The sequence below is a fragment of the Rhinoderma darwinii genome, chromosome 13, assembly GCF_050947455.1.
Source record: "Rhinoderma darwinii isolate aRhiDar2 chromosome 13, aRhiDar2.hap1, whole genome shotgun sequence".
Classification (NCBI taxonomy): Eukaryota; Metazoa; Chordata; class Amphibia; order Anura; family Rhinodermatidae; genus Rhinoderma; species Rhinoderma darwinii.
Window position 1 is genome coordinate 9,208,648 of NC_134699.1, and position 13,212 is coordinate 9,221,859.

The 13,212-nt window shown below is 44.8% G+C and overlaps 1 protein-coding gene across 2 annotated transcripts in view; it reads left to right on the forward strand.

Annotated features, from left to right (window-relative positions):
* Window positions 1-1,534: 1,534 nt before the first annotated feature.
* The window catches only part of DIDO1 (death inducer-obliterator 1), a 71,182-nt gene continuing 59,504 nt past the window's right edge, over window positions 1,535-13,212 (forward strand). For both annotated transcript variants that reach the window (XM_075846737.1, XM_075846738.1), the window contains exon 1: window positions 1,535-1,637. The gene's annotated coding sequence lies outside the window, so the exon portion shown is untranslated. The remainder of the gene's footprint in view (window positions 1,638-13,212) is intronic.

Consider the following 13,212-nt stretch of genomic DNA (forward strand, 5'->3'; position numbering starts at 1 on the left):
TTTGGGTGGCAGGTCCCGCCGCAAAATCTGCCGCGGAATTATTCCTGCCGTTGGCAGGAAGATTTTGCCTCCCATTGACTTCAATGGGAGGTTCAGGCGGGATCCGCCCGAAGATCGAGCAGGACGCTTTTTTTTCCCACTTGCTGAAAAAAATCAGTTAGCGGGAGAAGGAAGCGTCCGACTCCCATTGAAATTAATGGGAGGCGGAATTTTGCAGCAGAATTCGCCTAAAAAATTCCGCCGTGTGAACAGGGCCTTAAAGTGAAAGATTTTTTTTCCACTATGTCTGGAAACATTCACACGATAGGCTACATTCACACGATAGTGAAAAACGGCCGTGCAATGGACGTCTTTCTGACGGCCTTTACACGGCCGTTTTCTGAACGTTAGATTTCTATTGGTGTATTCACACGGCCGGTTTTTTTAACGGCCCGTGAAAACTCGCCATCAAAAAGTAGGACATGTCCTATTTTTGGCCGTTTTAACAGCCACACGGCTCTCATGGAAGTCAATGGAACAATTTTTTTACCAGCCGTTTTCTATGAATCAATCCTTGTAACGGCCGGTAAAAGCTAATCCTGGCCGAGGATTCCACACACACACAGCGCTACTTTGAGCGCTGAGCCCGGAGAAGCCCTTGACATTACTGTCCATATATGGACAGTGATGTCAAGCTTTCAACTGTGGAGTCTCCGGCCAGAGCATTGCGAGATCTCTGGCCGGGGACTCCTGTCTCCCTCTGACTGCCCCTGTAGATAGTGGCAACCCCCCCCCCCCCCCCCCGTAGATGCCGCTCCCCACCCTCCAGATTGCGCCAGGGGATTCCGCTACTTGAGAAGCCCCTGGCGTTACTGTCCATATATGTCTGTTTATTTTTTACATTTAGCGTGTACGCCAGAAAAATCTCCTGCGTCATGTCGCCTATAGGTTCAATGTGAATAATCACATGTATATGGCACGGTATACTTTTTTTGGCACATGTTGAGACTAGAATTGAAAGCTGTAGATATGTTTGGCGAACGCGTACCAAAAAAACGTAGTGTGGACATAGCCTTGGCTCGGTTCACATATTTGTCATGGCATCCGTTCATAATGGAAACCACAATGCTGCGTCCAATCCATCGTATGGAGGACCCCAACGGACTTCATTGAATTATAATGGGGTCTGTCGGAGTTCCATCGTTTTGACGGCCACAATAGCGCTCCATGCTGATTATTTCTTGCCGTTAACATCAGTGTGAACAAAGGCTTATAATGCACATTTTTTTATTCAAAGAAAGAGTTCTTTCTAGACGGCAGCAATGCAAATATATCACTAAACAGCGATAGTTTAAAGAACAACTCCCATGAAAATTGTTGCTGTGCCCATTTGTAATGGGTATCTTGGGGCACAGCAACAATAATTTTCATGGGAGTTCTTCTTTTAGGGCATTTTCTCGGCGCATGCGTATAAGGGAGCGCCCGCCATTTCCCTTTGTCGTTGTAGCTCGGGTCGTTGCTGCGCATGCGCTTTACCAGTCACCAGCAGAGGGAGCCGTTGGTACTTCCTCTAGCAGCCCCTGCTGTTTAGCCGCAGAGACCCCGCAGATGAGCGGCTAATGGCGGCAGTTGTCGTGTGAGAGACTCGGCTTCGTGAGGTGAGCGGGCGGTAGTCTGGCCTGGGGTGGAAAACGGCGATTTTAAGAGACCTCCGCGGTAATTCGGTGATCTTTGGGGTGACATTTGTCGCTTAATCGTGGTACTGAGCAGAGAGGCGCGACTGAGTAGGGGAGGTCATGACTGAGACAAAATGGACGGCGCCGTCTGAGGCGTAGTCGACGAGGATTGGGAAGTTTTGTGAGGGAAACGACGATGAACAGGACTCCGGGCGCTTATGGGAGATGTGAGGGGGGAATCTGACGCGGGTCGCGGGGTTGTATGAGAAGGCGCACCCTAACATTTTTTTAGGGTTTTGTGGATGACGCACTGGAAAATAAAGGGTCATTTGGGTGTATTAGAGGGATAGTCTCGTTTTATTTAATGGGAATAAAGTTTTAGACCCCCAATTGAGGGTTTGTAGTTCAGGCGTCGACATTGGGTGTAGAGTAAACTGTATTTGTGGGATTTTTGGGAGCGTATTAAAGGGTAACCTGTCCAGTTTATGGGTTACAGACTATAGATGGGTGTACTGGAGGATCTACTATATTATAGGGGGTGTACTGGGGGATCTACTATATTATAGGGGGTGTACTGGGGGATCTACTATATTATAGGGGGTGTACTGGGGGATCGACTATATTATAGGGGGTGTACTGGGGGATCTACTATATTATAGGGGGTGTACTGGGGGATCTACTATATTATAGGTGGTGTACTGGGGGATCTACTATATTATAGGGGGTGTACTGGGGGATCTACTATATTATAGGGGGTGTACTGGGGGATCTACTATATTATAGGGGTGTACTGGGGGATCTACTATATTATAGGGGGTGTACTGGGGGATCTACTATATTATAGGGGGTGTACTGGAGGATCTACTATATTATAGGGGTGTACTGGAGGATCTACTATATTATAGGGGGTGTACTGGAGGATCTACTATATTATAGGGGGTGTACTGGAGGATCTACTATATTATAGGGGGTGTACTGGGGGATCTACTATATTATAGGGGGTGTACTGGGGGATCTACTATATTATAGGGGGTGTACTGGGGGATCTACTATATTATAGGGGGTGTACTGGGGGATCTACTATATTATAGGGGGTGTACTGGGGGATCTACTATATTATAGGGGGTGTACTGGAGGATCTACTATATTATAGGGGGTGTACTGGGGGATCTACTATATTATAGGCGGTGTACTGGAGGATCTACTATATTATAGGGGGTGTACTGGGGGATCTACTATATTATAGGGGGTGTACTGGGGGATCTACTATATTATAGGGGGTGTACTGGGGGATCTACTATATTATAGGGGGCGTACTGGGGGATCTACTATATTGTAAGGGCGTACTGCGGGTTCTACTATATTGTAGGGCCGTACGGGGGATCTACTATATTATAGGTGGCGTACTGGTGGATCTACTATATTTTATAGGGGGTGTACTGGGGGGATCTACTATATTATAGGGGCTGTACTGGGGGGATCTACTTTATTATAGGGGCTGTACTGGGGGGATCTACTATATTATAGGGGGCGTACTGGGGGATCTACTATATTATAGGGGGCGTACTGGGGGATCTACTATATTATAGGGGGCGTACTGGGGGATCTACTATATTATAGGGGGCGTATGGCGGGATCTACTATATTGTAGGGGGTACGGCGGGATCTACTATATTGTAGGGGGCGTACGGCGGGATCTAGTATATTGTAGGGGGCGTACGGCGGGATCTAGTATATTGTAGGGGGCGTACGGCGGGATCTAGTATATTGTAGGGGGCGTACGGTGGGATCTACTATATTGTAGGGGCGTACGGCGGGATCTACTATATTGTAGGGGCGTACGGCGGGATCTACTATATTGTAGGGGCGTACGGCGGGATCTACTATATTGTAGGGGCGTACGGCGGGATCTACTATATTGTAGGGGCGTACGGCGGGATCTACTATATTGTAGGGGCGTACGGCGGGATCTACTATATTGTAGGGGCGTACGGCGGGATCTACTATATTGTAGGGGCGTACGGCGGGATCTACTATATTGTAGGGGCGTACGGCGGGATCTACTATATTGTAAGTGTGTACTGCGGGATCTACTATATTGTAGGGCCGTACGGGGGATCTACTATATTATAGGGGGCGTACTGGTGGATCTACTATATTTTATAGGGGGTGTACTGGGGGGATCTACTATATTATAGGGGGCGTACTGGGGGATCTACTATATTATAGGGGGCGTACTGGGGGATCTACTATATTATAGGGGGCGTACTGGGGGATCTACTATATTATAGGGGGCGTACTGGGGGATCTACTATATTATAGGGGGCGTACTGGGGGATCTACATTATAGGGGGCGTACTGGGGGATCTACTATATTATAGGTGGTGTACTGGAGGATCTACTATATTATTGGGGCTGTACTGGGGGATCTACTATATTATAGGGGCTGTACTGGGGGATCTACTACACCGTGTTCCAAATTATTATGCACATTGGATTTAAGTGTCATAAACATTTAATTATTAGTTTTTCAATGAAACTCATGGATGGTATTGTGTCTTAGGGCTGTTTGGATCATTGTAATCAATCTCAGACACCTGTGATAATTCGTTTGCCAGGTGTGCCCAATCAAAGGAAAACTACTTAAGAAGGACGTTCCACATTATTAAGCAGGCCACAGGTTTCAAGCAATATGGGAAAGCAAAAGGATCTCTCTGCTGCCGAAAAGCATGAAATAGTGCAATACCTTGGACAAGGTATGAAAACATTGGATATTTCAAGAAAACTTAGGCGTGATCATCGCACTGTGAAAAGTTTTGTGGCTGATTTAGAGCACAGACGGGTTCGTTCAGATAAAGGCCTAGTGAGGAAGGTTTCTGTCAGACAAATTAATAGGATTAGGAAAGCAGCTGCTAAAATGCCATTGCAAAGCAGCAAACGGGTATTTGAAGCCGCTGGTGCCTCTGGAGTCCCGCGAACCTCAAGGTGGAGGATCCTCCAGAGGTTTGCAAGTGTGCATAAAGATATTATTCATCCACCCCTAAAAAATGCTCACAAGCAGAAACGGTTGCAGTGGGCTCAGAAATACATGAAGACTAATTTTCAAACCGTGTTGTTTACGGATGAGTGCCGTGCAACCCTGGATGGTCCAGATGGATGGAGTAGTGGATGGTTGATGAATGGCCACCATGTCCCAACAGAGGTGCGACGTCAGCAAGAAGATGGCGGAGTCATGTTTTGGGCTGGAATCATGGGGAGAGAGCTGGTAGGCCCCTTTAGGGTCCCTGACGGTGTGAAAATGACCTCTGCAAAGTACGTCGAGTTTATGACGGACCACTTTCTTCCGTGGTACGAAAAGAAGGACCTTGCCTTCCGTAGCAAAATTATCTTCCTGCATGACAATGCACCATCTCATGTTGCAAAGAATACCTGTGTGTCTTTGGCTGCAATGGGCATAAAAGGAGAGAAACTCATGGTGTGGCCCCCATGTTCCCCTGACCTCAACCCTATTGAGAACTTTTGGAGCATCCTCAAGCAAAATATCTATGAGGGTGGGAGGCAGTTCACATCAAAACAGAAGCTCTGGGAGGCTATTCTGACATGCTGCAAAAATATTCAAGCAGAAACTGTCCAAATACTCACAAATTCAATGGATGCAAGAATTGTGAAGGTGATATCAGAGAAGGGGTCCTATGTTAACATGTAACTTGGCCTGCTAAGTTTTTTTTGGATTGGAAGAGCTTTTGATTTCTGTAAATATGACCTCCTGATGCTGCAAATGCAACAAATTACCATTTTAGTTCTCTTTACAACCTTTAAAATGTTTTTATCTCTGTTGTGCATAATAATTTGAAACCGTGCGTTTTTGAGTTTTTTTACTTCTAAAAAAAAAAAGCTGTTATTAGAAGTGTTCAATAAAATTTGCATTATCCTCCAACGGTTGATGGCTTGAAGATTATACTGACTGTCATTTGCATAGACTATATTTAGGAAAATCAGCGAAAAATAACATTTGCATAATTTGTAATTCGGTGTATATTATAGTAGTGTTCTGGAGGATCTACTATATTACAGGGGGTGTACTGGGGGATCTACTATATTATAGGTGGTGTACTGGAGGATCTACTATATTATTGGGGCTGTTCTGGAGGATCTACTATATTACAGGGGGTGTACTGGAGGATCTACTATATTATACGGGGCGTACTGGGGAATCAACTATATTATAGGGGGTGTACTGTTGGATCTACTATATTATATGTTGCAGGGGGTGTATTGGAGGAGATGTTGCAGGGGGTGTATTGGAGGAGATGTTGCAGGGGGAGATGTTGCAGGGGGTTTATTGGGGGAGATGTTGCAGGGGGTGTATTGGGGGAGATGTTGCAGGGGGTGTATTGGAGGAGATGTTGCAGGGGGTGTATTGGAGGAGATGTTGCAGGGGGTGTATTGGGGGAGATGTTGCAGGGGGTGTATTGGGGGAGATGTTGCAGGGGGTGCATTGGGGGAGATGTTGCAGGGGGTGTATTGGGGGAGATGTTGCAGGGGGTGTATTGGGGGAGATGTTGCAGGGGGTGTATTGGAGGGGGTGTATTGGGGGAGATGTTGCAGGGGGTGTATTGGAGGGGGTGTATTGGGGGAGATGTTGCAGGGGGTGTATTGGAGGAGATGTTGCAGGGGGTGTATTGGAGGAGATGTTGCAGGGGGTGTATTGGAGGAGATGTTGCAGGGGGTGTATTGGGTGAGATGTTGCAGGGGGTGTATTGGAGGAGATGTTGCAGGGGGTGTATTGGAGATGTTGCAGGGGGTGTATTGGGGGAGATGTTGCAGGGGGTGTATTGGGGGAGATGTTGCAGGGGGTGTATTGGGGGAGATGTTGCAGGGCGTTATTGAAACGGTGCTGGCCGTACACACAATCTCCCTCATAAACCAGCACGCATGGATCGGCCCAGCGTACGTGTTCATCAAATCGGTAAAAGCAGGATTAACAGATTCCCAGCAGCACTTCTCCCATCTGAGCGACAGCCACATGTTAATCCTTATTACAGGTGGGCAGTCCACACACATTAGATTAAGTTATGGTAAAATCACAAACTGACTTCAATGTTTCCCTGTATGAATTCATAAGCGACCTTGCGATCATCATAAGAGTCTGACCGTGTCAGAAATTCAGCAGTAGTCACGAGGTCCTGTACGGAAGCTTTGTAGTTGCTTCATGATTTCTAGTGGAACTTGCGGGTGACATTGTGTAGGGCCTAACCTAATTTGTTTCACCAAATGTACCTGTGGAATAAGGACTCTTCCACGTCTGCGCTAGGGCGACATTCCGTCGGAACGGAGCCTTGACAGACACAAACGGAAACCGTAGGTAACATTGGTTTCCGTTTTTCTCCATAGTGCAAGGTTTCCGTCGTTTTGATGGAATCAATGTCGTAGTCGACTGCGCTATTCTGTCAAATTGACGGAACCCTTACACAACGAAGACAAACGAAACACATTGTCCCCGTATCTGTCTCCATTGAAATCAATGGTTAAGTAAACGGAAACCTATGGTTTCCCATTGTCTGCCAGGGCTCCGTTCTGATGAAAAGCTCTGTGGGAACGGAGCCCTGGCGCAGATGTGAATGCCTAACACTATTTTTGGCAGTTTTACGACTTGTATCCTGTGTTTTTCACCAGTTTTTTTTCCCTCTGAGGGTATGTGCACACACAATCTCAAAAACGTCTGAAAATACAGAGCGGTTTTCAAGGGAAAACAGCTCTGTATTTTCAGAAGTTTTTTTAAAGCCACTCACGATTTTCGCAGCGTTTTTACTAAGGGTATGTTTCATATGGCTTATTTTCACACTGCTTATTTTTAGCAGTTTTTCGGGACGTTTAAAACTGGGAGCTGTAGGGCTCCAAACATCTGCCCATTGATTGCAATGGGAAAAACGGCGTTGCGTTCCAACGGGGCGTTTTTTACACGACCGTCTGTAAAAACGCCCTGTAAAAAAGTGCATGTCACTTCTTGAGCCGTTTTTATTGTCTCAATAGAAAAACCGCTCCAAAAACGCATAAAAAAAATGTTTGATGCTTTAAAAACGGCTGAAAATCAGAGGCTGTTTTCCCTCGAAAACAGCTCCGTATTCTACTACCGTTTTTAGTTTAGCGTGTGAACATAGCCTATAAGCTGACTCACTCACTCACTCACTCACACCTCTTAAATGAAAGCAAGGAAAGACTTGTGATTTCGACCATATAAAGACTATCGCATAAATATGTTTCAGGTGTGCGCTTTAGTTATCAGCCCAAGCCTGCTGAAGCCAAATATCATTCCATAGTTTCCTGGGTTATAATCACATAGTCAGAGGTGGTGATCAGCCTAAGAGTATGTTCACACGCACTAATTACGGACGTAATTCGGTCGTTTTTGCCCCGAATTACGTCCGAAAATAGTGCCTCGATAGTGTTGTCAAACATCTGCCCATTGTAAGCAATGGGCAGACGTTTGTCTGTTCACACGAGGCGTATATTTACGCGCCGCTGTCAAATGACGGCGCGTAAATAGACGCCCGCGTCAAAGAAGTGACCTGTCACTTCTTTGGCCGTAATTGGAGCAGTTATTCGTTGACTCCAATGAATAGCAGCGCCAATTACGTCCGTAATTGACGCGGCGTTCAAGCGCCTGCACATGCCGTTACGGCTGAAATTACGGGGATGTTTTCAGGCGGAAACATCCCTGTAATTTCAGCCGTTACGGACGCCCTCGTGTGAACATACCCTAAGGGCTCGACCACACGTAACGGAATTGCCGCGTATTTTCTGTCTGGAGTTGCGGACGGAAAATACGCATCAGAATACAGTAGAAGCAAAGTGGGTGAGATTTAACAAATCTGATCTACACGTGGTGTAATAATTCCGACCAGAAATTCACCTGCAGTGCGTATTTTCGTACCGTAGCACGTCCACTTCTGCTGCGGAAAGTGGACTGAATTGCTGCGTTTTTCAGAGAAGATGTCACCATCTCCCAGCATTGAAGAAAAAAACTCCACACCATTTTCTGCAGCAATTCCATTGTGTGGATATATCCTAAATCAAATTCTTAGGCCAGATGCACACAATGCATATTACGTGCAGATTTACTGCACAGATCCTGCTGCAAATCCACAACATAATACAGTACCAGCAAAGTAAATGAGATTTCAAGTAGTCTCCTCTAAACATTGCAGAATATTTATGCTCGTAAATTGACCTGCGGTGTGTTTTAACCCCTTCCCGACATTTGCCTCATGGGTACGCCATGGAAAGCATTGACTTCACGCAAATTGCCGTACCCATACACCAAATGTTTGGCACCGGCTCAGTAGCTGAGCCGGTGCCATCATCGCCGGATCTCGGTTGTATTTTACAGCTGACAACCGACTAACGGCGGGGACCGAAGTTAGCTTCGATCACCGCCATTAACCCCTTAAGTGCAGCGCTCAAACGCGAGTGCTGCACTTAAGGTGTTTGCAGCTCATCGAAACCCCAGCAATGAAATTGCCGGGGTTCCGGTGACTGCAATGGCAACTGGAGGCCTAATACTGGCCTCCCGGTCTGCCTAGCACGGAAACCGGTGAAAATCCACCCGGCAGCGGAGCCTGATCGGCTTCCGTAACCACCGGCTCAGGAGCTTATCCGGAGTCATCAGCGGTGGAAGTCAGCTGTATGTTACAGCTGACATCCACCTGTAACGGCAGGAACTGGAGCTAGCTCCGATCCCTGCCATTAACCCCTTCGATGCAGCAATCGAAAGCTCTGCCATTACGGAAGACGATCAGGCCCCGCCGGGAGGCGAAGCCTAATCGGCTTGCGGTCAGTGAATAACTGACAGATCTAATACATTGCACTACGTAAGTAGTGCAATGTATTAGAAAAAAATCAATCTGACAGCTGGACCTTCAAGTCCCCTAGTGGGACTTGAAAAAAAGTGAAAAAAATAAGTTTGATAACCATAAAAAGTTTCAAGTAATAAAATAAAACACAATCCCCCTTTTACTCCTATCAAGTCCTTTATTATTGAAAAAAAAGAAACCATACGTATTTGGTATCGCCGCAACCGTAACGACCTGAGAAATCAAAATATTATATTTATTGCACGCGGTGAACAGCGTAAAAAACTATACCAGAGTTTCTGGTTTTTGGTCACTTTGCCCAATAAATATAGGAATAAAAAGTGATCAAAAAGTCGCACGTATTCGAAAAATGGTACCTAGAAAAACTATAGCTTGTCTCGCAAAAAAACAAGCCCTCATACAGCTCCGTCGACAAAAAAATTAAAAAGTTATGGTTCTCACAACATGGCGACAGAAAAAATACGTTATTTTTACAAAAGTAGTTTTATTGTGCAAAAAGTTTTAAAACATAAAGTCCTATAAAATAGGTATCGCCGGAATCGTACTGACCCTCAGAATAAAGTTAAAGAGGCTCTGTCACCAGATTTTGCAACCCCTATCTGCTGATAACAGTAATGTTTTTATTTTTAAAAAACGAGCATTTTTGGCCAAGTTATGACCATTTTCGTATTTATGCAAATGAGGCTTGCAAAGTACAACTGGGCGTGTTGAAAAGTAAAAGTACAACTGGGCGTGTATTATGTGCGTACATCGGGCGTGTTTACTACTTTTACTAGCTGGCCGTTCTGACGAGAAGTATCATCCACTTCTCTTCACAACGCCCAGCTTCTGGCAGTGCAGACACAGCCGTGTTCTCGAGAGATCACGCTGTGACGTCACTCACAGGTCCTGCATCGTGTCAGACGAGCGAGGACACATCGGCACCAGAGGCTACAGATGATTCTGCAGCAGCATCGGCGTTTGCAGGTAAGTTGATGTAGCTACTTACCTGCAAATGCTGATGCTGCTGCAGAATCAACTGTAGCCTCTGGTGCCGACACGATGCAGGACCTGTGAGTGACGTCACAGATCTGCACTGCCAGAAGCTGGGCGTTCTGAAGAGAAGTGGCTGATACTTCTCATCAGAACGCCCAGCTAGTAAAAGTAGTAAACGCCCCGATGTACGCACATAATACACGCCCAGTTGTACTTTTGCAAGCCTCATTTGCATAAATATGAAAATGGTCATAACTTGGCCAAAAATGCTTGTTTTTTAAAAATAAAAACGTTACTGTAATCTACATTGCAGCGCCGATCTGCTGCAATAGCAGATAGGGGTTGCAAAATCTGGTGACAGAACCTCTAACATTTAATCTATACCGCATGGTGAACCTAAATAAAAAAACCTAAATAAATCTATGCCAGAATTGTCGTTTTTTGTTTACCTAGCCTCCCATAAAAGAGGATAAAAGGTGATCAAAAAGTCGCATGTACCCCAAAATGGTACCAATAATAACCACAGCTCGTCCCGCAAAAAAAAAGCCCTCCTACCACTACGTCTGAAAAAATAAAATTAGTTATGGCTCCAATAAGTCAGAAAATAAAAAATATGCAGTTGTGCCCGAGGGGAACATTTCTTCTGTTTGAAGAGGCGATTTATCAAGGACCTAAAATTAGGGAACCAGGAAAGGGAGGGCCCAAACATATCCGCTGGAAGCGACGGTGCCCGTATTATACCAGGACAACACTTTTCCAGCAAAATTCCCCAAACTTCAAAGGTGCTGTGTGGACCAAAAGGGGGATAATAGAGGACGCCATATATCAGTGCGACACCGGCCTGTGCAGAAAGGATTGCTTAACAGCGTAACACACATCTATGGATTATTTTATTGTTTTTTTTTACCTCATTATTATACCACCTGACTATGCCCCTGATATACTCTGCCCAGCTTACATGTGCCCCCACATTATAAACGGAAACACCAGCAATACTCAAACAAATCTACTACCAAGCTAAATCCGCTCTCCAAAAGCCAAATGGCGTTCCCTCCCATCTGAACCCTACAGTGTGCCCAAAACAGTGGAAACCCCCCAGAAGGGACCCCATTTTGGAAACTACACCCCTCAATGCATTTACCTAGTGGTGTATGAGCATGTTAACCCCGCAGGTGTTTTGTAGAAATTAGTGTGCATTCGATGTTGCAGAGTGAAAATTTGATTTTTTCCATAGATATGCCAATATGTGGTGCCCAGCTTGTGCCACCAGAGCAAGACAGCCCTCTAATTATTATGCGGTGTTCCCCGGTTTTAGAAACACCCTACATGTGACCCTACTCTTTTGCCTGGACATTTGACCAGGCTCAGGAGTACCATGTGAAATTGAGGCCTAATTTGGCGATTTACAAAGTATTGGTTCACAATTGCAGAGGCTCTGATGTGAAATAATAAAATAAACCCCTGAGAAGTGACCCCATTTAGAAACTACACCCCTCAAGGCATTTATTAAGGGGTGTAGTGAGCATTTCACCCCACAGGTCTTTTCCATAAATGAATGCGCTGCTGATGGTGCAAATTAAAAATGTATATTTTTCCCTAGATATGCCATTCAGTGGCAAATATGTCATGCCCAGCTTATGACGCTGGAGACACACCCCAAAAATTGTTAAAAGGGTTCTCCCGGGTATGACTATGCCATATATGTGGAAGGAAACTGCTCTAGATCATTTCCTTGAGGTGTGTAGTTTCCCAAATGGGGTCACTTTTGGGGGATTTCCACTGTTTTGGCACCGCAAGAGCCCTTCAAACCTGACATAGTGCCTAAAATATATTGTAATAAAAATAAGGCCCCAAAATCCACTAGGTGCTCCTTTGCTTCTGAGGCCGGTGCTTCAGTCCAGTAGCACGCAAGGGCCACTTGTGGGATATTTCCTAAAACTGCAGAACCTGGGCAATAAATATTGAGTTGCATTTCTCTGGTAAAACTTTGTGTTATAAAGAAAATTGGATTAAAAATTAATTTCTGCAAAAATATATGAAATTTGTAAATTTCACCTCTACTTTGCTTTAATTCCTGTGAAAAGTCTAAAGGGTTAAGAAATTTTCTAAATGCTGTTTTGAATACTTTGAGGGGTGGAGTTTTTAAAATGGGGTGACTTTTTGGGGGTTTCTAATATATAAGGCCCTCAAAGCCACTTCACAACTGAACTGACCCCTGTAAAAAATAGCCTTTTGAAATTTTCTTGAAAATGTGAGAAATTGCTGCTAAAGTTCAAAGCCTTGTAACGTCCTAGAAAAACAAAAGGATGTTTAAAAAATGATGCCAATCTAATGTAGATATGGGAGATGTTAGCAACAATTTTGTGTGTTATAACTGCCTGTCTTACAAGCAGATACATTTAAGTTGAGAAAAATTCAAATTTTTGCAGTTTTTCGCAAAATTTTGGTGTTTTTTTCACAAATACTGAACATATCGAGCAAATTTTGCCAGTAACATAAAGTCCAATGTGTCACGAGAAAACAATCTCAGAATTGCTTGGATAGGTAAAAGCATTCCAACGTTATTACCACATAAAGTGAAACATGTCAGATTTGAAAAATGAGGCTCTGTCAGGAAGGTCAAAAGTGGCTAAAGAGGGAAGGGGTTAAAATGCACAGCATGTCAATTTATCTTGCGTTTTGTATCTCAAGTTAATAAAAAAATAAAA